The following is a 26,833-nucleotide window of genomic DNA, read 5'->3' on the forward strand; positions in this document are numbered from 1 at the left end:
GCTATTCAAATACACTTTGCAAAGAAAAAAAGAGTTTATTATGCAGATTGATTCGATTTGTTTAAGCTGTTGGAAAAGGCAGACGATTAGCCGTTGTTTGCAATAAAACAAATTGTATGTTATAACGTACAAAAGCTAGTTATTTCATGCGATAAAATAGACGTTAATATTATAACAACTGTAACTTAAATTTATTAAAGACATGTTCGTTGAAAGTATTGTTTGTTTGATTATATATTTTGTCACACATTAATATGATTGTTATAATAATTATCAAACAAATGTTTGTTTCTTCGATAAGGAATATGACTATGATTGGATTATAGAACTATATAAACACAGTCCGCTGTGTTTAAGGAACATACATAATTCGTCTCTCTGTTACAATGTTTAAAGGGCCAATCAATAGCATTGATAACTAGACCGGGGACCCTGTATGGCATTAAAAGGACGAAATTTTCATATCCGTAAAAGAAACATCCCTCATACCTGTCTAGTGCAATATGTGATATATTTTAAGACAAGAATCCCCTCATATGTCTTTACATACTTCGAAACACGCGTATAATGTACATTTCAGGCGTCGATATTTTTCCAGATGATTGATGCCTTTCACCAAAAAGGTGACGTTAAAAAATTAAGAAACGACACAATTGAATCATGAGTTCTAAATCCATCAGCCAGCTGAATACACAGGCTTTTTGTTAGGATTATATTGTTCATAACTATGTTTCTCATCGATGAGTAGTAGGAACCCGTGTCTAGTTATCTTATACTTCATAAACCAAAGAACGGTACTTATTAAAAATAACGTTACCGTCGCAAACGTTGAATCTTCATCCAGAAAATGTGCACAACAAAATATGAAATTTTACTATTAATTATTTCTGGCTTTCATAGTATGGAAATACATTTAAGAGATGCCAGACGAACTCGTGTGTCTAACAATCTTTGATTCGCCGCTGTTGCGTAAAATTTTAAAATTTGACTTTATGGACTGTAAATCTTTATCGCACGGTCATTAGCTTTTGGAATTATATCAACCCTCTTAAAATTACTTTCAATGATGACTTTTACCGACACATGATATATATCATAAAATAGGCGTATGCTGAACTATAAGTAACCTTTAAACGATAGTTTTATTCAGTATCCAACACATAAATTTTGCATATCGGTCTTTGGTTCATCTATATGACCAAATGTTTTCGCCTTGGACAAACATTATTGGGTTGTTAAAAGTCAATAAATCTTTATGCAAATTTGCAGTTTAGTACAGAACGATATCTTGTAGTCAATAACTTATTTTTCGATACAAAAAGAACGGAATAATTTTAAAGCTGTTCACATGTCTTATCGTATATATTATTCACAGATTAAATACTTTGTAAAATATATTTTTCTCCAAATACATATCTGGCATAACGAACTAGATATAAACACGTTTTATCACGAAACCATGACGCCTGCAGCTATATATTTTGATAAAGAATTTCATTATGGCCATCATATATCTCATATGTACGAAATGTAAACAAAATTCTGGCAAATTTAAATATCGCAGAGATATATGATTGAGCCTAACACTTATATGCATAATATGTAATATTTATTTACATTTCTTCCTTGCATTCCATAAGAATTAATATGTTTTACTATACATATATAGACAAATAACAGAACCGCGAATGTCCTTTTAATTGTTTGCAGACTATTAATACGGTCGCACGTTTAAACGCCCTATCCGCCGTGTGACACTATTTCCTATACATTTGCACATTAATTGCTTGTCGTTAAATAGTTCGTGAAACAAGTCTAACTCGTATCACCGCTGTTAAGATAAACGCCTCTTCGTTGACAGAGTCATCCTGTATGAATCAAACACTTCAGAAATCTTATATTATCTCGTTCATCTGTGAGGCTTATTGGTTTATATGATACGGGAAAGGTATCGATACTTTGGTGGAGACACTCCATTGCTACTTCAAAAACGGTTAAGGAATTGTCTGTACATAGAAATGTTAACTTACTGACTAACAATGTTGATCAAGTTACACTTTCCTTTTTGTAATGAAACATAAATAAATAACAACAACAACAGCAACTCGTCCTACTTTTACCACTAGTACAAATGCTGCTACTACTGCTGCCGTTGCTCCTGCTACTGCTGCTGCTGATGAGGATCGCTGCATTTTTTGCAAATTGACTCTATTATCAGGTACATAATCATGTGACTCCTACAATTAGAAATAAAATTATTCCCCGTCTTTCCATTTTTGATAAAATAGATATAAATTCGTCTCCTTGTGTTTATAAAAGACGTACAAACGCACTTTTTAAAAACGTAAAACAGGTATTCAATGCATTACACATATTGACAAATCATTTTCTAACCATTTTTGTTTAAAGAACGATTGTGACGAAGGAGACTCGTGGTCAATGATGATGTTGGTATTATTCAAACAGACCTCAGATTTTGATGAAACGTTTACGTCCTATCTTAGTAAGTTATTAAATGGTTCCGTCTTCTTACGATACAGAACTCCTTCAAGGTTAATGGGTGAAAAATTTACGAAGGTGCTCAGTTGAGTGATAATTTAGTTTAAAATTATAAACACGGAAAGTGTCTTCTGGCGTGATTTTGCATCATCATACATACATAGTATTGACAGTTTGAGAATGATTCTGCTTCGTTTTTGTTTCTTTATTTGTACATTATGATCTGCACTATTTAGTCCTGGTTCTAGAACAGCTGCTATCAAATACCTCGAACGCGACTTTGTCAATCGTCACATGGATAAAGAACTAAGCAATATGAAGTATTGCGATGGTAAAAAACTTGAAACTTATAAGTTTAAATAAAAACAAGAAGAAAGGGGGAGGGGATTTATGCGCTTATATTGTAGCAAGATTTATAATAGTAATGTTGTACTTTAATTAACAACAATTCATCCTTGTGTAACTTTTGACAAAAGGAAATAACTCCGTCAATACCGCATAAAGAGTCATTCTAATCATTTGGCACTGCACTCTGCCTAAAGGTACACAAATGGTTCAAAACAAATGCTGACAACCATAAACACATCGGCAGACGGATAGACACATTAGCAGGTGGACACGCAGGCAAATCAATTCAATATAAAACCGATCCACCGCCCATAAAAGCATGTTACTCGGGAGTATAACAAGAAACATTCGGTATGAAACAAACAGACCAACAACGGGCTTGTATTTATTTACTTGGGATCATTGCGGTTAAAATATTTACGAAACTTCAACATTTTTCTCGAAAATTAAGCTAATGCTAATCTTGTTTTAGAAAACGCAAGTGAGAAAGTATATGCAGTTTGATTGTCAGTGTGAACCGTTACTACGAGAGTCAGTTATTTGAAAATTAAGTTTCAAACACTTTTGAAAAAGTCGGTCTCGTATGTGTTTCTCTTAGAAACTGATATACGTTTGTCTAAATGCTACATAAATTTTGTTTAGACAAATACGTTTTAGGTAAACCTGCGTTTTATGCCCCCGGATCGAAAGCTCGTGGCATATTGTTTTTGGCCGGTCTGTCTTTCATTCATTCATTGTATGTGTGTGTCCCAAAACTTTAACCAAAACTTTAACCTTCGTTAAAGTTTGGTCATAACTTTTTGAATATTGAAGATAGCATCCTGATATTTGGCATGTATGTGTATCTCATGAAGCTGCACATTTAGAGTGGTGAAAGGTCAAGGTCAAGGTCATCCTTCAAGGTCAAAAGTCATAAAATACAATCTAATGGAAGTAATAAACTTTAAAAGGGAGATAATTTCTAAACCTGCCAAATGATATATTGAAATTTTATTTCAAGGAGGCGCAATAGGGGGCATTGTGTTTCTGACAAACACATCTTTTGTTATTATGTGTTCCTGTATAAAAAAATATGTGTTCCCGTGTGTATTTTAGCTGTTAATACAAGACTTTATAAATATGCATCAACAATTAGCAATGAAATTTTAAAAACGGTAATCAAGAAAAAAGAAAATAACCAGATTATAGGGATACATAGGTCAGGGTGCAAGATCAACGGGGTTTACAGGGATTTACACACGGGCTGGACAGAATGTAAACACATCGTTAAGAACTTTATTTTTCCAAATATCTCAAGTTATGAAATACATTTGCAAAAATCTTTAGCGCAGTTGAGACAGCTTGTTTGCAGTGGGTGCCGATATCTTAAGATTTAAAAAAAATCATTGGAAACGTCTGAAATCGGTTTCAAACTGTCACGTTGCGTGCAGAATAACCGTGTACATGATTGCATACACATCAAATTTTTGGCCAAGAACACAGGCTTATTAAATAAAGTAATTCTGATGTATTTCACATTTCCATAAGCAGCATGACAACTGTCTTTTTGGGCTAGTTGAAATTCTTATAAAATAAATAACTAATGGAAGAGAGTGCAGGAACAATGCCTTATGTGTGTCACTGCACTGAGACACTTCAAACCCCCATAAGATAGCTTTGAATATGCTTGATGTCGTGTAAATTGTTATTCAAACTTTGAATGGTCGTGCTTTGCTCAAGTGTTTCCTTAAAAAATTCACTTATATTTGCACAAAATTGGACATAATTTCAAGGACCTGCACCGGTTTTGTGGAATTATACTCACAGTGGGAGTTTGCTTAATTGTTAAATAAAAGTACATTGATAATGGACTATTAGCGGCATTTCGACACGCGTTAATTGAAGTGTTTTTACCCAACTACCATAACCTATAAACGAGTGTTCTGTCATCAAAACGTAAATTCATAAGCAATTTAAATCCGTCAATGCACTACGTACGTACATACATGTCGTACTCTTATGTACATCTACAATTAGTAAACAACAAATCTGTGTTGCAAATGTCACACCACCTAGGGTCTCTCAGTGGATTTCTTCAAGTAGGCCTACTATACCTCTATGGTCCACACTTAGTCTGTGTAATTGGGAGGGTACAAAATCTTTCAAAACACGATTAAGAGCTTCTTAATGTTCACAACATTCAGTTGAACCTTTTCAACCGCCTTAAGATTATATATTACAAATTACAATAGTTACAATAGTTTTTCCCATGTCTCAATTCTGAAGAGAAAATGATTTTCAGCGTTTAAGTAACTACAATTTTTGCACTTGATAAAATGAAGTCTACTATAATTGGTATACAACCATCGTATGTAAATCATGAGCACTTATGCATTATTATCTAAGAATACTAACATCAATAACCTTATTTAGCATGTATCATTAACCTAAAGACCACGTGTTATTGTTTCGTTAGTTAGGTACAGATACACGTTTTAGCTCCATCATAATATAAGGTGTACGTCTGTTCGATGTACCATTTATTTTTGTGAGTTGCCTGTTATGTTTGTAATCCCTTCTGCACACCTATAATGTAGACAGTGTTCCTTTCAACTATATATACAAGCGATTGTATTTTGCACCGTTTATTCATAATTATTCATGATAACGTGTATTTATATTCTTATGCTTTCTATACAAAGTGCTTGGAGTCAGCGGGATTGACTGTTGAATTCTGATCATCTTCAGAATGACATGTACTTTTCATTAAACTCCATCAGTGTGTATAGAAAATATATTGCAAAAATGTGCCCTGTGCCTTTTGATTCTTCCTTTTGCCCTTGTATGTTAGTAAAAAAAATGTATATATCTGCTGAAAGTTAATACAATTTTGCAAAAATAAAATGGCTCATGAAAAGACAATAAAACGCGTTACTTAAAGTCTTGGGCAAGTGCATTCCCTAGATTCGTTTAATTTCTAGAATATGCCTAAAGATTGTTAGGCTGTCTAACAAGCCCCTTTTGAGTAATTCCCTGTATCTTTTGTTTCCTTGCACTTTCCAAACATACAGACTGCCGGACTTACACACAGATTAATGAACGGACAAACCCCATTCTTATAATTCCTCCCTCCTTCATCCACCGCCGTACGGAGGAGCATTACAAATGTAAGGTATTATTTGCTATTTTCATTCTTGTATTCTTATACGTGAAATCGCCTTCAAAGCCGAAGTTTCTATTTGCCACTATTTACTCATATATGATAACCTTGCAATTCTTATCGCACCATCAATCAGGCTTATTATTGGCAAGGAGGCTTATTTCTGACCAAGAAACTTCAAATTTCACAATACTTATTTACTGATGTTATTTTAATCAACCCATTCAATCGTTTGATAAACATTGAAGATAGCGCTTATAAAAAATACCATTATAATAATCGGATTATCTACGAATTTGAAGGTCGTGACCATTTGAAATAAAAACGTTTAACAGTTCAATACAAAGAACGTTGCGGCATGGTTTCTTGTGATTATTCTTGTGATAAACCAAAACAAAAACAGGTCGACCTTAAGGCATAATGACATCAAACTTGAACCAAATACTGCAGTGATAAACGCATACCCCCAGTGGAAGCTTTGTCACTATTGATTAATTTGCGTTCAATTGTTCATCGTCGGCTCGGGTACTTCTTAAATGTACACAGTGTACTCTTGAGTATACGTAAATGTACCCCACGACGGAAATTAAACTGAAACGAACCCGGCAATAATATCGCTAAATTGGTTGTTGTCGGCTTTTCTAAAATTCAGTATGTTCATATTTATGTCAATATTATGTAAAAAGATCTATATATTATCGAAATTCCCGCTTAAAAAGCATGTTGAGACACTTTTTGTTTAAAGGCAATTGTGTTTCGTATTTCGTAGCGCGTTTTACGTCATCGGACGGGAATAAAACTCGGGTACCGTCAAAATTGGCCGGGTATGTGTAAGTATATTTTCCGTACCCGGGGTACATTTAAGTATACTTAAGAGCACCAGGGTAACATTAAAGTAGTACCCAAGCCGACAATTACAAATCGAGCTTAATTGGCTCCTTGAACAAGTCCAAAAATATGTTAATAGCATAGTCAATAAGAGGTATGGTTATTTATGTGATGATAGTGCTCACGTCCATAAAAGTATCAAAGCGTTGAAGCAAGCAGTATTTTGGGTAAAACAAGATTGTGGACCTTCTGAATTAGATTGAGTCAAAATGCAGACCAATTTCAAGGTCTAAACGAGGCACCATAATATTAATGTGTTGTTGGTGATGATGCTGCTTCTGCAGCTGATGAGGTTTTTGAGGAATACAAATATCAGCATACGTACGCTATAAACAATAAATAGATTAAAAATGATTTGTAAGAATAAATAGCTAAGAGAGCGAGGCTGGTCAAGTTGGTAAGAGAAGAAATAATGGTGACGACGAAGAGCGGGAAGAAGTGATTCACAAATAAGGTATTGAGTTTGTTATACATGCAAACGTATTTGATGAAAGAAAAAAGTAATCGTTATGATCTTTATGTACATACTTTCAGAATAATTTATCTGCTCAATGAACGATGCGCCATTGGAAAGAAAGCAGCCTGTGAATTTTTAAATATTCGTTACCATGGTTAAAAAACAGTAACAGATGTTTATCTTTGATGCGCAGGCAATTTAAAAACACAATCGCGCCCAATGCTTCTGCAATTTCTATAACTAGAACCATTAAGTGCAGCTGTATCACTAGACCACTTGACTATATTTTCTAACTCAAAACAAAACACAAAATGAGCCGTAATCCGTGTAAAGGGGGTTTAATACAAGTGCGAAAAGCGTCGTCCCAGATTAGCCTGTGCAGTAAGCACATGCAAATCAGGGACGTGAAATTCCGCCTTAACTGCATTTTTGTTAAGAAGAGACTTTCTTTAAAAGAAAAATATCATAAAAGCAGAAATAGTCGTCCCTGATTAGCCTGTGCGGACTTACTAAAATCAAGAAGGTGTTCTATGTTGTTAGAACTCATTTTTATACAAACAGTTGATCGTACTACATCTTTGTTAATGTGATATATGATGTTCTCATTATTATGTTAACTGTTGTGTGTCAACTGATTATAGATGTTACGATTCGTAAAAAAGTGTGAGTAAATTTCAATTGAAAGCAAAACCATCAAATTTATTTAATTGTTTTCATTGATAATTTTGTAACAATTCATCACAAGACATTTGTAAATAAATGATGCTGTCATAAAATGTGAATATTAAATGGGAATAATTAAACAGATTTTGATTATTTATTTTGGCTCTGTGAATCAAACCATATTAGAGGCATAGGTAGGTTTGTGCCATCATCATCAGTGAACTCAATTCTTCCATTCTCAATGTATCTGATGGAAATCTTCAGTACTGCAGATAGGGCACATTTCTAGTTTGTTTAACTGGAAACAATTCACCTTTTAGAAATATATCGTTCTAGGCAAAGAATGTACACAAAACTTTTTAACATAAAACACATATTGATATGACCGATGCAAAATAAAACATAGCAAAATGAAATGCATACGTTTTCCAGTTTAAATCTTCATCAGCATTACGATTAATTGCGTTAAAATCAGTTCTAACTGTCCTTCCATATATTACATCATACATAAGTTACGTATGCAACAAACAAAAAAATGCAATCAGATAATATCATTAAGTAAAACGGAGCCCTTATGAACACTTTGTCTTTCTTTATTTTCTGTAGATAATCATCACATCAAACATGAATACACACATTATAACTTAAACCTGTGAAGCTATTGACAACATGTAATATGTGTCTCTTATTTAAGCCTTCCGATCATATTCTGGCACTTGCATTAAACGCCATTAAAAGCAACACCTCTGTTTTGCCGTAGTTATTTCGTTTTGAACGAATCAAAATATGGATAGCCGTCATATTTATAACCGCATGAAAGTAAAATAACTTACTCTTTTAAAAATATTTTTATACATTTTTAAAGTTTGTATTATATTTTATTAAATCACACTCATACACGCTACTCTCTAAGATTAAATGACGTTACCTCGTTATCTGAGTCCATCGACGTTTTGCAGATAGCAATTAATTAAAGTTCATTGTAACTAGTTCGATAACAAGCTCAGCCTAGTAATTGTCTACCTGTTCAGATGACGCGCTTTAAATGCCCATTTTAAAATCTCAAATACTGCAAAGGCATAATTGGTGTTATTGGCAACCTTCTCATTTGAGTATTTAAGTTTCAAATACGATACGAACTTAAGTTTTAAATACATTACTTCGAATAACGCAAGCTTCAAATAATGATGGTGCATTACTTAACGTAGAGCGATATCGCATTCACAGTAGGGCATGCATTTTTAATGATTCAAACATGCAATGTATAAAAACTTGGCATCACCAGCGTATTACTTTCGATAATAAAATACTTAAACTTAAGTTTCAAACCATTACAGCGACCGTCATAGATCTATATTTGATCGCAGAATATGCATTTGCAAGACCAGCGACACGCCTGGATTTAAATATTTAAACTTATTTCCTCCTCACAAAAGAAACAATGTTCAAAATGCATTTTTACCATGTGATACATGAAAACATACCGTGTCATGCACGTCCAACATACTCGTATTTAAAAACTTTAATGAAGGAACATTACTACGAATTAAACCGAGATGTTGATGGTGAAGTGTTACAATGTCAACTTGCAAGATAATTAGTCCTTCAAAATCGTCTGTTGACAAAGAAATCTTCGTGTATTTGTTACGGAAACTCATGTTAACGGCATAGTGATCATAGCAGTGTTTTCACAAGAACATTTGGACGTACTGTACAGGTATCAGAGAAGAGAAGAGAGCAAATATTTGCTGATATATATATAAATATAAATATATATATATATATATATATATATATATAGAGAGAGAGAGAGAGAGAGAGAGAGGAGAGAGAGAGATGAGAGAGAGAGGAGAGAGAGAGAGAGAGAGAGGAGAGATGAGCAGGAGAGAGAGAGAGGATGAGAGATGAGGAGAGGGAGAGATAGAGAGAGAGAGATGAGACGAGAGAGAGAGAGAGAGAGAGATGAGAGAGAGAGAGAGAGAGAGAGAGGACATGACAATGAACAGTCAATCAAGTAATATGGGAACAAGAAACAAGGACCCAAATAATGGAGATAATGATCGTACGAAATAATTGCATTATGGCGTAGATCTTTGTTTAATGACTATTTAATGAACTTTTGAATAGTACAATTATTTATACGGCTAAAGAAGACGCATGGCCGTGTACACATTTGTAACACCATATGCTTGATGTTTGGCTGAATTATTCAAAATATAATAATATTATTATAAGAAAAAAACACAATACTTAAAAACAGAATATTTTCGAGCAATTTACTACGGTCAAACTGTTTCCGCATCATCGGAATTCGACAATATGTGCATTAAGATGAACATGCTATTGAATATAATTATGTAAAAATGGATGGACTTGTACAGGTTGCTGGGTTTTGTTAACTGATGTAGCAGTTATTTTTAACACCGTTGTGATGCTAATTTTAATAAAATTAGGCGTAAACATGATGTTGGTTTCTACGAGCCGAACCGTGCTTTATTGTTTGTGTTTGTGAGACCTATTTTTGTCTTTCAGGATCAATTCGATCATTTTTGCTACATATGAACATATTCGCTAAATTAACATTTAATTAAATAAAATTGACTAAGGTAATTGTGTTACATAAAGATAAGGATGATTTCTGCATGTGATGCCAACTTCGTATTAAAGTTGGAAATTATACGTACATTGTGAAATGGACCGAACATAAACCATAAGTCAACTTATCTACCATATATATTTTTTTAAATATAAGTTGAATTTTTCATTTATTTAACACCTTATTATATTATGTAAAACAAACCCTAGACAATGTTCATTAAAGTAGCTTACCTTTTAATGTTCAATCCGACAATTTTTTCAAATTTTCCTTTAAATCCTAACTATCCACGCCATACAAAACACTAAACTTATATTTTACAATTGCGTTGAATTCTGTAATGTCTGAATGAGTCTGCATGCAGCATCACTGTGCGCTTTCCCAAAGCCTCTACGATTGTCTTAAACTCTAAAAGCGTATCGCATGACCGACTGGCCCGCATAGCGAAGTTCATACATACAAAGAATGTTAACACCGCTGTGCAAGTAGAGTGTTGATACTGAGGATAAAGCCTTTACTCCTCGTTCTTTAATTGCTTTTGTCAAGTAAAGAAAATATCGTTATTTGACATAAGCAGTTAAGTAATTATCATTGCTTTTAGCACCCTGTCATACTGCTATCTCAGATAATTATAATTTAAACGACACCTTGCATATTTAAAAGCTTCACGTACATATTGATTTAAAATAATTAGGTGATAACTTTTGACATTTATCCGCTAGACGTAATTTGAAGTAGGTTTGCATTAGTTATGTTCCGACCATTGCAACAAAATTAGTAGACTATTAATTATTTATCTCATTATTATTATTATTATTATTATTATTATTATTATTATTATTATTATTATTATAATTATAATTATTATCATTATTATTATTATTATTATTATTATTATTATTATTATTATTATTATTATTATTATTATTATTATTATTATTATTATTTTTATTTTTTTATTTTTATAGACATTATATGATTCCAAAGCTACTGTTGTTTATGATGATATTCATGATGTTGATGATGCTAAATACGATGAAATGAACAATAATACAAACGAACTTCAAGCAGCAATTTGCATGTATTGATGTCAATGCGTGACGCCAAAAACTTAATATAGCATCAACAGGAACGTATATGTTTGTAGAAATTAAATGCATAGTCATATGTTGCAATTGCCTATTAAATGTCATCATTTGATGTTAACAATATTGGGCTTTATTTTTATTACGATGTCGACGTACGCCTTATTAGAATAATAGCCGAAATGGCCTGCTTGTTTATTCTTTATAAATTGAGAACAAATGGCTGTTTGTGTCTATACGTTCGTGCACACGGAGGTAGTTACAACATACACCATGTATGACACAACTGGATGCATCTGAACTGCTCCATGTTTTGACCATTTTCGGTTCGTTTAATAAGTCATTTCCACCACTTACCCATAATTTGGTGTGTGCTTATCATGCACGTTTTCGTCATGGTCTGCTGTACGAAATCCCAATAAGAGTTATGCAAACGCGTGAAAGTGATTTAAAGGCGATACAAATAAGAATTCAGATTGCATTTTGTTTTTGCAATATAATTGTCGTATCTGTTACCTTCATCAAAACATTCAATCAAAACAACAACGAGAAACAAACTTATTGTAATAACTTCACCCAGGTATTGAGTGCATATCAATTTATATTCATTTTAATTACATCATTTAAGGGACAAAGGCCTTGCACGCAAAGCGAAAATACAAAATGGTGAAAAGTTATGGCAAGTAATTTTAAAATTGTTTGATGGATGGCAAGTTACAGTTTACCCAAGCTGAATGGGCAGTATTGAAACCAAAATATGTTTGTAAATACTATATGCGATGCAGATCAAGCGCTTTTTTTTAAATATATCACTTACATAGAGAATAATAGGTTAGTGTTGATTATAGATTAGGTTTATCATGCGATGCTTAGAAAACAAAAAGCACGAGCCTTGGCGAGTGCTTTTTCGTTTTCGTGCCGAGCATGATAAACCTGATCTATAATCAACACTAATCTATTATTCTATTTATCCCACTTTTTATTATGTAAACCTTTTTGTTTAAACAAAATTAGTTCGACTGGATAATGTCGCTGGATTTATTACGTCATTTCGTCGAAATATTGACGTCATTTCCTGCCGTTGATTATAGATGATATTTAATCAACGGGGCTTTAATCAACCGAATTCGCTGTAAAAGTGGGATAAAATTATATCAGTAATAGCGTTGGCAAAGTAAGATATACATTAATCGTACGTTCAGTCCATGTAATACAGCTTTGGACACGCTCCATCGGTTTTCTAAATAAAAAAAACGGTCGTGACATTGCGGTCGATTAAATGGTCACACTGTTCTTGGACCGTTCTTTAAAATTGTGCAGGAGTTATATAACAACATGCCCGTGCATCAGTTTTATCACTTTATTGGTGTGCTTGCGTCATGAGAAAATCCGCCTTAATGACAAAATATGTGACTTGTTATTGCCCGTTTCATATTTTAACATTTTATCTTAGCTGGACTTTTTCCGATAATTCTGCGCAGTTTATCCATTTACTTACAGAAACATTGGTATTTGAAAATACACACCAGCTTCATTTTCAAGATGACGCCATCAAATGTTGGTGGTAAACAAGAATGGTATGGCAATAAAAATAATAATTCTGAATAATAAATATGTATAAGAAGATAGGTATAAAATGTTCAAAACCTCTTTGGAATATGAAGAATATTAAGATTTACTTCCTTGCTGACTGCGCTTATCTTTTGTAAGATTAAGAGTCTCTGCACATGCGTTGAGAATTCAAACTGGCAGATACGCTCAGCATAACATTCTACTAAAAGAACGTTATTGTTTATGTTGTAATGACTTTGATTTAGAAGATGAACACCATTTAATATATATATGTATATGCGTCTGTTACACTGAGTTAATAAAAACTATATACGCCGTACATTTTATAGCAACCCATGTGTATATAAATACTAGTGTCATGTGACAAATCAATCCTTTCGAAGAAGCTTTTGTTAAAAGAAATGCAATTCTTAATTATCCTGTTCAATTAATTTATGTACCGCCTTGAAAACACCAACGTGTTCTTACCATCGATTGTATGTATTTGTATTTGTATTCTTAAATGAATAGTTATTGTTATTTAATATTATATTGTTATACCTAGTTACGTGACAGAGAATAATGTGTGTATTAAAGCATGAAGACGACGCACATTTTTAAAAGTCTGAATAAACTGTATGTCTGTCTGTCTCTCTGTTAAATCAATTTCAGATAATTAAATGACGTGTCAATATACACTTTAGGCGGCGAATTGTCGCAGCATTTTCACCTTCTACAATAAGACTATTATAATTTGTATTAAAATCATTCGCTGATCTATACTTATATTCTATACACTCAGAATTATCAAAGAAATAACACAACAAAACGTCTGATTTAAAAAGTACAACGCTTACTACTCTTACAGGAAATCGTCAAGTGCCTCTGAAAAACCCTATTAGTCAACACTTATCTGTTAATTGGAAGTGCTCAAATGATTTCAAAGCATCTTAGAGAGCTTTTCATATTTGAACCGTTGAATTTGAACCTCCTCAATTTCGTTTTGTCATATTTACAAATTACAAAAGATACAATTGTTCCTTTTTTCCCATGTCTGAATAATGAAGGAAACCAAATTTAACAGTTGAGAACTCAGAAGTATTGACATTTGGTAAAATCGTATTTATTATACAAAGTACAAGGAATTGTTAACAGATTGGCAGAATGATTATTAAGAACATGTAATTTAAATGTGTAGATTATATTCAAACAAGCAAAACAATACTCGTGACTAAGAAATAAGGTTAAAATATCGATTCATTAATACACAATCACCAATCGAAATTGATAACATAACAAAAAAAACGTTCGCAAAGCATTTCGCCGAAAATTTGAGAAAAAACGTGTATTCCTTACTAATAATTGAAAATACGCAGGTACTAAAGCCTGAATAGTCCATAGGTAGTTCGTGTTGGACTTATTTGCTTGTTTAACTGTTTGCCTTGATAAAAAATATTTCATATTATGCCATATTATTGGTTTTCAGTATATAAATTTCGTGACATTTTTTATAAAATAAATATCGGTGAACAGGTCCCTTAACACAGCCGTAAAAAAATAATCTACAACATCAACAGAAAGGGTTATTATAATAAAACATACAGCTATGATTTTATTTGACACAAAACGCACATTTAAAGAAAAAAAATTAACCCAATGTGAGTCGTTTATCCCTTTTTAAAATTCACACGTTTGTATGTTTGCATGTTAATATTACTTTTGAAACAAAAAAGAAAGTAACAGGTCACATTATTAGAGTAGTTACAAGAAAAGTATTATGAATTATTATGAAATCATATTGAGCATTTATGCGCATAACCTTTATCAAAGCAGACAATGCGAACATTCAAACAATCGATTATTGTAAAATTGTATTGTTTCGTCAATCGCACAGTTATTAGACAGACAGACACAAAAAGTCCAATTGTCACAATACTTATTTACTGATGTTTTGTTAAACAAACCACAAATCTAATGATAGACATCACTGATGTATATATAATCGGATTTTCTGCCGATTTGGCCGTTGTGAAATAATCTGTTTTATATATCAAAACAACGCACGCGGAGGCACAAAATATTGTTTGTATTTGTGATGAACCGCAACAAAAACAGGTCGATCCCGAGGCATTGTGACATAGAACGTAAAAAAAGAAAAGAAAAACGACGTAACGCCGCTGAAAATATTGGATGATATTGCAAATTCTTGCAGGTGATTTAGTAAAAAAAGACGTTTAAACTTAAAGTATCACGCTTTTATTTCAGAATGTTTTTAGGATATCAGTTGCATTCAGGAAAAACTGGGCATAATGCATGTGCAGCAAAGTGGCGACGCAGATAAACCCTCTGAAGTCCGCTAAAAATGGACGCCACTTTCCGCTTTTATGGATGTTTTCGTTTAAGGGAAGTCTCTTCTACAAGAAAATCCTTTCCAGGTGGAAAACGTCGTCTCTGATCAGCCGGTTGCCATTGCACATGTTAATCTGGGATGACACTTTACATGCATGCATTAGGACCTCTTTTCCTATATCGAGGCTCATATGTATACATGCGAGATTATTCCCCAGACAAATAGCGTCGTCATGTCCAACTGTTCCAGCAAAGCAATATCGGTAAGATATTTATAAGATTTCTTACTGTTTTACGATGAAAAATAAATTTGCTAACGCTATAGCGGATCCAACCCGTCCCGCAAGTACCGTGCGAAACAACGCCAGCTGCTTTTAATCGTCGATACAAGCAAGTGCTGAGTGACTGTTAGGTGAACGGTTTGGTGATATTCGGCTACGACTTTGTTTTGTTGAACAACGCCAACAACAATATGAGCCACGCCTACTGTGCACGTGCTGGGACGACACTTTTCGCTTTTATGAGTTGATCATTTAAAGAAAGCCACATCTAGACGAACACACCATTTAGCTTTAAAGTGTTGTCCCTGACTACGGTAGTAAGCGCAGACTAAGCCATGTTTTCTCAGATGGCAAATAATGAACCAATGACATGAAGACACTTGTATTACAAACAACTGCACGACTTCGTAATATACCTCCAGTGAAAACTGAAATGCATGCTTGCACAATATCACGTAAGCATTTATTTGTTTTAACTTTATGGAAAAGCCGACGCATGCATGAAATACCTAAGATATGAGATATCTTTAATGAGAAAACAGAGTTATGTCTATGCCTCTGGAAGCATCGCAGCATTGCAAGCGTTGTCAGAGATGCTGCTTTTTTGAAGGCTCACGTGATTGCGCGATTACATAATATCGTTTTCTTACGAGTGACGGTGTGTTGCATTTATAAAGGCCCCCTATGATGATGATGAGGAGGTGGGTGGTGGTTGTGATGGTGATGATGATGATGATGATGTTGATTTTGATGATGATGATGATGATGACGATGATGATGATGATGATGATGATGATGATGATGATGATGATGATGATGATGATGATGATGATGATGATGATGATGATGATGATGATGATGATGATGATGATGATGATGATGATGATGATGACGATGACGTAACGATGACGATGACGATGACGATGATGATGATGATGATGATGATGATGATGATGATGATGATGATGATGATGATGATGATGATGATGATGATGATGATGATGATGATGAAAGAAAATAGTAGCTAAATCGATAAAACATGACGGTGATGTGAGGATGAAAGCGAGATGGGGAGAAAGAGATAAGATTGAATGAAAAATAGCGGGAATGTGCGATAATCAATTTCCACGACGGTAAGCTTTTGAGTTTTGTACTGCTATTTATGTTAGTCAATGCCATGACAAAAATACAAAATCGTTGTTTATAATGGTGATGTTGAAATTCGTTTATTTAATTGCCCTATAGATTTAACAATTTGAAAAGACATCGTTAATTACGAGCGGACAGGTCAATTGAAAGCAAAACCATCAGTTTGTTAATTATATTTTATATGGTAATTATCAAATCATTATTATACATCTGTAAATAAATAGTATTGTCATACAATTCTAATAGAGGAAGTTGAATTAATGGACACATTAATTTGTGCTTGTTTCAACTGGGCAATGGTCTCTAATAATCATTTTCGAATAGCGTCGCAATCGAATCACGAGGGAATTGAAAAAAAGTGTTTAAATAAATTTGTAACAGAAACAACAAAGAGTTGTTAATAGTTCGATTAACGACGATGATTTAAAACTAATCGCAGTTCTATCATATTTTTGTATACTTTTGCAAAACGACACGTTACAGGAATTAACAGGAATACCGATGAAGTCAATTGTATATCTATTACTAAATATATTGTTTATGACGTGTTTTCTTAAGTGTTTTAATCACAACCACAAAAATTAACACTCCAAAATTTTACTGCATAAACATTATACAATGTTACAGCACAATAAATAATAGTGACATGGAGAAGTACAAAGTCAACAGAACATACAACAAAGTATTTAGCATCACAGTTCTATCTATAATGGCAAAAAGTGAAGCATTATACATAAAGTATTCGTAAATGAAAAGAGAGGTTGATTCATTCTAGTGAAAAAAGTATATAAATGGTGTCTTTATAATTGATCAGTGCCTATTCTCAATTTATCGGCATAATATATAAATTTGGCAATATTATATAATCTGGTACTACATGTTGATTTTAGAAGCAGTTCGGATTTATTTAGGGTAGGCCAGTGACAGTAATAAGGTTTAAAATATTTCATTCTGAGCTCCTTATACATTGGACAAACAAGTAAAAAATGGTATACTGTTTCAATTTGATTCATGTTACAGGATCGGCAGGTTTGTTCATTCACGGTTATGTTCGTGTATATGCCGGTTTCAATAACAAGTTTATGCGAGGATGTTCTGAATCTAGCCAGAGAGAATCTATATTTCTTTTAATGAATTTTCTGCAAATATGGCCCTAACTTGAGTTCTTGTTTAACAAGAGAATAATATTTTAGTTTAGATGATGAATTTATCTCGAAATGCCAGGTTTGGTGATAACTATCTATACTTCGCCTTTTAACAGTTTCAAGAATGGTAAAATCTAAATGTTCTGAGTTCCAAATATCACCAAAACCATTAGTTACGAGACATTATTTGATACCCAATTGTTTTTGTCATAAGTTCTATTCCTTAGCGTATCTCTATTTAGCATGTTATACACCTTTTTTTACAATGTTATCGTTAAGTAAATTTATCAGTTTATACCAATATTTTTAGCGCATTCATTTGGCGACATACATGAAAAGGCATCCTACCGAGTTCTCCGTACAGTGCGGATGAGTTTGTGGATTTTTTTAACTCCAAGAAGAGATCTAAAAAATTTAGTATGTATTAATTCAATCTCTTTTGCTTGATGGAAGCCCCATATTTCAGAGCAAAAATTAAGAATTGGTGCAACAAGGAAGTCAAATAATTTTATCTTTTGCTGTGTTGGTAAATCAATTGCATCAAATACCTGAAATAATTTACTTAATGAAAATGATGCATGTTGTGCGATCAATTTTTGAGATCTGTGAAAGTTACCATTTTTTAACAAGTGTATGCCTAGGTATTTGAACGAACTTACAGTTTCAACTAAGGTATTGTAAATATATAGCTCAAAATTTGTAGTCCTTCCGCTTTCAAAAACCATAGCTTTTGTTTTTGAGACATTAATTTTCAGCCCCCATGCATCACAATAATTTTCAACATCTTTTAACATAATTTTAAGTGTTTCTGGTGATTTGGCGAACAACGTTGTGGGAAACATTATGTATAATATCATCTATAAAAAACATGGCTAACAGTGGAGAGCTGGGGTCTCCCTGTTTGACACCGATTGAACAATTAAAAAATGCAGAAAGTGATTTTTTATAACAAACACATGATTTAACACAGTTGTACATAGCTTTTAGTGCGTTCACAAAGTGACCGCTTACATTTTCTGTTAGAAGCTTTTGCCATAACATGGTATGATCGATACCGTCAAAAAATACTTGGCAGTCTATAAATACACAATACAATTTTTCTTTTTCGCTTAGAACTTTTGTGATAATTGAATGTAATATGAATATGCAGTGAGAAATTGATTTTCCTTTTTGGAATCCGAATTGATTGGGTAATAATGAATCATGTTGTGTGGACCAGTTTCTCAATCTATTCAAAAGTATTTGAGAGTAAATTTTTCCAAGTATGTTGATTAGGGTTATACAGCTGTAATTTTTTGGTCATTTGCGTCACTTTTTTATTAATAGGGGTTATGATTTCTATACCCCATGACTCTTGATACTCATGAGTAAAGAATATACGGTTGTATAATGTTTTTAGAAACGGAATGATAATATGAATACTCGACTTAAACATTTCTGCTGTAAGTTCATCTACTCAAGGGCTCTTATTGTTGTTTTGCGCGTTTACCGCAGAACGTATTTCTAACTCGGATATTTCTGCGGCTAAGAAATTATCAAACATGTCGGTAATATTTATATTATGGTGTGCACGGTTGTTTACGGATGGTGACAGTTCACAAAACATTTCCCTAAAATGTTCATAAAGATGGTCGGTTGTGAGCGAATAAGCCGAATCAACAGTTTTTGTTGTACAATTTCTAATCGATTTCCAGAAGGAGCGCGGATTACTTTTTGCGAGATTGTTAATTTTCAAACTTTCCCTTTTCTTAAATGTAGCGCGAGCTTTTCTTTTTGTTTTGTTATATTTTGACCTCGCAAATACTAAATTATGTATATTTTCTAGCGTTTTATCTCTGCAGTAAATATTGCGTAGCCTTTTAAAATTAATTCTTTCATAATAACATTCCTTATTGAACCATTTTTGTTTTTTTTGGTTTCGGTGCACGAAAATTCGCACAGTTTATCGGCTGACCGAAAATGGCTTTTACCGTAGCTGTAAATAACTCGGTGAATTCCTGAACGACGTCCTCGATAGGCCGTGTGTTCAGTGGAGCGGCAAAATTATTTAATTGATCATTTTCTTGAAGCAGTCTATTTAGAAAAAGCGGGATTTTATCGGTGTCAAAAACTAGTTTTACTCTCTTTTCCGTTTCTTCTCGCCTTAAATTTGTATCGTGATCTTTATGTGTGTTTATTTTAAATGATAAGCATGCATGATCAGATAATTCATTAAAGTCATGTACACCAAAATCCCGAATTAAGTTAAATGTTTCAGTAGAAGGTAGTCAACGACGCTAGCTCCCCGATGAGAGCAAAAAGTGTATTCATCCACTTAATCGTCTGTTCCCAATCTACCGTTTGCTATTTAAAAACTCGTTGCTTGACAAAGTTGTAAAAGAGTTCTACCAGCACCATCAATGATCGTATCTTTACTGTTTTGTTGAAAATTTGTGTCATTTATTTGGGTGATCATTGGTTGAAAATCGTCTAAAAACTTGTCAATAATTATAAAGTCGTATTCGTTAGAGGTTCTACAGTTAAAATCTCCTGTAACGAACGTAAATCCTAAATTATTAAATTTTAACATTTCTGATTCGATTTCCGCAAAAAAATCAAAGTCATCTCTTAATTTTGAATTACCTGGTAATCGATAGGGATGGCAAATGTAAACGTCGGTATTGTGTTGAAAAATTGATTTGTCTAGTTTTATCTATACAATACCATGTTTGTCTTTACTACTGTTAAGTAATTTTGTTAATATAATTTGAAATAAACAGATATTCCACCGCTACATGGTCATGACTTACGTTTGAGTTTCTGTCCGTATAAGTGTTCACTGTCGAAATTTGGTATATGCAGATTTAAGTAATTTATGTCATTAATCCATGTTTCACATAGTAAAATTATATCAAATTGTTGCACATGTTTAAAAAAGTCATCGTCACTTAGTTTCCTCTTTAGTCCATTGATATTCCACGATGCTATGCGAATCGAATGCTCCGTTTGACGAGCCTACTGCTGGCCCATGGTGGCCTTGTATTGACTTCCGTTGATGCAGAGTGTCGGTCCGTTGAATTTAACATTTTTTCCACTTTCCTTTGCGCGTCGCATAACGTCATATAGCGGTTTGCGGGCATCACTTATCTCCTTTGGGATCTGCACGCCCATTCTAATTTGCTTTTTCTTTAGTCGGTTCTTTGTGGCTGATTCAAATGATGCCGCGCGGATTCGATCGCGATCCTTGCTACATTGAAAACCGACGATGATCGGGCGTGGTCGGTTTCCATTGACGCTTCCCCTATTGGCTGGACGGTATGCAAAGTCCAGCTTTATTTCCTCTCGTATCTCAAACAGTGTTTGGATGACGTCTGCAACGACTTATGTACAGTCCTCAGTTCCAGCTGACGTAGCTTCCGGCACGCCATAGACGACAAGATTGTTGCGCATGGACTTTGTCTCCAGATCTAGAAGTTTTGCCTCTGTCTTCTTTTCAAGTGCCTCTAGGGCACGATACTGTTCTTCTAGATGCGTGCAAGACTTGTTAATCTGTTTTATCTTTGAGTTAATGTTTGAGAGACCCTCGGCTTTCTCATCAAGTTTTGAGCCCAGAAATTTAGCACATGTCTCAGTGTGTTGCACCCGACAGTCAATCTCTTTTACTTTCATTTCCAGATCAGATACTTTCGCTGCGATGGAATTAAGGGTCTGTTCGATACGATCTATCGACTTTATTTTGTCTTTGATACACTTGATTTCGGACAGAATTTCAGTAGCCCATGGTGGTTGCATCATTGGCCCGAACCCGAACGGGGAATGTGGGGGTGGGGGGCTCTGACCGTACCCAGGGTAGGGTTGTGAGTACTCAATATATGGCCAATGTCCTCCAAAGTCCGTTATAATTAATTGAGATGGGTTGTATTGACCAGTATCTACACTGTCTACTTGTGTATTGGTTTGTTTACTTTTCTTACCGACGTGGTCGTTTTCGACAATTCCCGCGCTGCACGGTTTTCTCGTGCTGTCCTCTAATAATGGTGAAATTGTTTTTCTCTTAGATTTTCTGCTTTCAGTATTGTTAGGAGTTTTTATTTTTGGAAGGCATCAACAGTTCAATGTAAGTGTCAACTTTATATAAAAAAATTAAGAGCACTATCTCGTTCGGAAACACTTTTAATCCAAAAACTAATGAGCTCGAAAAAATGTACTCCTCCATTTTAGTCACGTGATCAGATCCGATTAACCTCGTTATCTTTACAAATGATAATCCGAGTTGATCGACGTTTTGCAGATTGCATTTAGTTAACCTATATTGTAATTAAGGCTCGATTGGTCGTTGTCGGCTCGGGTACTACTTAAATGTACCCCGGGTATTATTGGTGAACTTAAATGTACCCTGGTACGGACAATATACTGAAACGCACCCGTGAATTCTAACGCTAAATTTGTCGTTGTCGGCTATATTTTTTAATTAATTATGTGTATATTTATATTAATAGTCTGTAAAATTGCCTCTATTTTATCAAAAATACGTGTAAGTGTATCTTCTATCACGCACAGTGTGGGACGACGAAATTCTCGCATTTTCTCGCTGTATCTCACGTCATCGGAATTTCTTTCATATGACGTAATAAATATTTCACATTTGAAATCTGAAATCGTATACAACACAAGCAGAGTTAGTACCACTCTGAATGAAATTAAACACGTCAAGCGCGTATGATCATCTTATAAGAAAATGCACACCAAAATCAACACGCACAGGGAATACATGCGTCGGTCGCGTTTATTTCTCCTTTCAATAAACTGCCCATGATTAATCTTGATCGCACAGTCATTATCTTTTTGAATGATACATAACCATCCTATTATATGGATAACTTATACAGACATATCCTAAATGACATTAGAAAGGCGTATGCTGAACTATAATTAACCTTTAAACGATGATTGTATTCAGTATCCAACACATAAATTTTGCATATCGGTCTTTGGTTGATTTATATGACCAAATGTTTTCGCCTTGGACAAACATTATTGGGTTGTTAAAAGTCAATAAATCTTGATGCAAATTTTCAGTTTAGTACAGAACGATATCTTATAGTCAATAACTTATTTTTCGACACAAAAAGAACGGAAACATTTCAAAGCTCTTCAAATGTCTCATCGTATATATTATTCACAGATGAAGAACTTTGTTAAATACATTTTCTCCAAATACATATCTGGCATAGGGAACTAGATATAAACATATTTTATCACGAAACCATGACGCCTGCAGCTATATGTTATGGTAAAGAATTTAATAATGACCATCATACATCTACATATGTACGAAACTCAAGCACAATTCTGGTAAATTTGAATATCGCAGATATGACCAATTATGGCCAAACACTTTTCTGCATAATATGTCCGTTTCTTTCAACAATTCTTTCTTGCATTCCAAAATAATTGAGTTAATACGTTTTAGTATATATAATATAAATATATTATAGACAAATAACAAAACCGCGAATGTCCATTTAATTGTTTGCATACCATTGAAACATTCGAACGTTTAAACGCCCTATCCGCCGTGTGACACATTTGCATATCAGTTGCCTGTCATAAGTTACTCTTAGAGTACCCGTCGTACATTTAAGTAGTACCCGAGCCGACAATTAAACATCGGGCTCAATTGGCTCATTGAATAAGTCCAAAAGTAAGTTAGTGTCAAAGTCAATAAGAGGTAGGGTAATGTGTGTGAGTTTATAGTATTCACGTCCATACAAGTATCAAAGCTTTGAAGAAAGCAGTATTTATGTTAGACGAAACGCGTCATTTTCGGTTAAATACGATTTTGGACCGTCTGGATTAGTCTTAGCGGACCAGTGTCAAGGTCTAAACAAGACGTCATAATATTAATGTGCTGATGGCGATGATGCTTCTGCTGCAACTGATGAAAATGTTGATGACTACAATGATGAGGATAATTACGCTACAAATGATCAAAAGGTAAAACAATACTTTTCTAAAAATAAATACTTCGATACGAAAACGGGGCTGGTGAGGTGGGGTTTGTGGGAGAGGAAATTATGGTGACGATGAAGAGCGGGAAGAAGTGATTCACACATAAGCTATTGAGTTTGTTATTTATGCGAATATATCTCATGAAATAAGTACGGAATCGTTATATTTATGTACCTGCTTTCAGAATAGTCTATCCAAAGACTTATCAATATACATGTATATTGATAAGTCTTTGGTTTATATACTAAATGAACGATGCGCCATTGGAAAGAAAAAAAAATGCGTCTTGAAAGCGTCTTGTGAATTTTTAAATATTCGTTACCATGATGGTTAAAAAACAGTAACAGATGGTTGTCTTTGATGCGCGCGCAATTAAAAAACACTCCGGCACTCAATGCTTCTGCCAGTTCTATTATTAGAATCATTAAGAGCGGTTGTATCACTAGAGCACTTGACTATATTTGCTAACTCAAAAAAAAAAGAGCCGCGATCCGTGAAAAGAGGGTTTAACGCATGTACGAAAAGTTTCGTCACAGATTAGCATGTACAGTCTGCATAGGCTAATCAGGGACGACAATTTCCGCCTAAACTGCATTTTTGCTAAGAAGAGACATTCTTTAAACGAAAATATCAGGAAAGCGGAAAGTGTCGTTCCTGATAAGCCTGTGCACAGGCTAATCTCGGACGACACTTTTTGCACATGCATTAAACCCCATTTTCACAGAGCACGGGCCAAATATAATATTTTCACAAAAATCAAGAAGGTGTTCAAAGTTGTAAGAACTCATATTTATGACAACCAGTTGATCATGCTACATCTTCTGTAAATACGATCTTTTTGAATTTCTCATAATCATATTAACTGTCGTGTGTCCACTGATTCTAGATGTAACAATTCGAAATAAAAGTGAGTACATTTCACTTAAAAGCAAAACCATCAGATTTATTAAAATAAAATATTTGATAATGTTTAACAATTCGTCATAATACTTTTGTAAATAAATGATGCTGTCACAAAATATGAAGATTAAATGAGAATAATTAAACACATTTTGAATTATTTTGGCTCCTTAAATCATCATCATCATCATCATCATCATCATCATCATCATCATCATCATCATCATCATCATCATCATCATCATCATCATCATCATCATCATAATCATCATCAAAATAGTGAACACAATTTTTCCAATGTACCTGATGGGAAATCTCCAGTACTGTAGGAAATATATCGTTCTAAGCAAATAATGTTTACAAAACTTATTAATATCAAACACGTATTGCTATGAAACGATGCATAATGAAACATAGCAAAATAAAATGCATACGTTTTCCAGTTTATATCGACACCAGCATTACCATTTATTGCATTAAAATCCGTTCAAACTATTCTTCCATGGCCTTAAAACATGCATAAGAACGTGTACAAATAAAACACACACAATCAGAAAATATCATTAAGTAAAACAGAGCCCTTATGAAAACGTTGTTTCTCTTTATTTTCTGTAGATAATCATCACATCAAACTTTAATACACACAAAATATAAATTAAAACGGTGTCGCTATTGACTATGTGTCTCTTATTCAATACTTCCGATCATAATCTGGTGCTTGCATTTAAAGCCATGCTTCTGTTCTGCCATGTTTATTTCGTTTAGAAGGAATCAAAATATGGATACCCGTTATACTTATATCCGCATGTAGTTTAAAAAAAACACTACATCTTTTAAAATTTTTTTTTTATACATTTTTAAGTTTGTATTATATTTTATCATACCACCGCATTGATATCTGCCTGATATAACGTTGCCTGATATATTTTTTTATATCATGGTCAACAGGAAGTTCTTGTATCAGTCAATGTTTGGAGTTACGTGGGATTTTCGATAAAGTCAACAATTTCTATCAACATGAATCAGGTTCAACAAAACAAGCAATTTGATACCAAGAACGTTCATATTTTATTCTATTTTAAAGTCATAAATCACAAAAACTTTTATTTAAAAGAAAATCACAACAGCCCGCACTGCATAAGTTAAATGACGTCATCAATGGGGCAATAAATCTTAAATATCGATATAGTCTTTGCACTCGCAAATTTTGCACAGAAAGTCAAGACAAATGATAACTGTATGCTTATCCTCAACTATTTAAACAAACGATTTAACACGCTTATGTCATTATTGACACCATCATCAAAATATCAATTTCAAGACACATCTCCAAAATGGCGTCTCCAAACTATTCGGTGAAGTGTGTTCTTAGATTAAATTTGTCGCTGCAGTCCATTCCTGATCTCCAAATCAAGACGTTTATAATTAAAGCGGTTATACTTTTCCCATTCGTAGTGCAAACAACTTTTTTTCTCTATACGATGTTTAAAATAAGCAATTATTCGTGTTGTCTTTTCGAACGCCGTTTCTACATGTATGTCAACGTGTAAAAGCCGGATCAGCAAAATGAGCGGGGATCCGTACATATTAAATATAAAGAAATGTATTGTTTTGCAGATTTTTAGGAAAATGTGGTCTGATAAACAGAAAAACAGGTTACTGTCCCATCGTTGTGTAATATATCAGGCTCGGCACGAATAAAATAACGGCTCGGCAAGCCTCGCCGTTATATTATTCTAAGCCTCGCCTGATATATTACCAAACGATGGGACAGTAACCTGTTATTCTCTAT

General features: G+C 33.8%; 1 protein-coding gene across 4 annotated transcripts in view; it reads right to left on the reverse strand.

Annotated features, from left to right (window-relative positions):
• The window catches only part of LOC127845252 (protein FAM167A-like), a 32,434-nt gene that overhangs the window by 4,130 nt on the left and 1,471 nt on the right, over positions 1–26,833 (reverse strand). The window contains exons 1-2 of one of the 4 annotated variants that reach the window (XM_052376070.1): positions 10,824–10,954; positions 2,121–2,237 (exon numbers count right to left, since the gene is read on the reverse strand). The exons of 1 other annotated variant lie outside the window; for it this stretch is intronic. The gene's annotated coding sequence lies outside the window, so the exon portion shown is untranslated. Of the gene's footprint in view, positions 1–2,114; positions 2,238–10,823; positions 10,955–26,833 lie in introns of those variants that run through there. 2 more of the 4 variants (XM_052376069.1, XM_052376071.1) reach the window with 2 other exon arrangements.

This window comes from Dreissena polymorpha, chromosome 9 (assembly GCF_020536995.1).
Source record: "Dreissena polymorpha isolate Duluth1 chromosome 9, UMN_Dpol_1.0, whole genome shotgun sequence".
Classification (NCBI taxonomy): Eukaryota; Metazoa; Mollusca; class Bivalvia; order Myida; family Dreissenidae; genus Dreissena; species Dreissena polymorpha.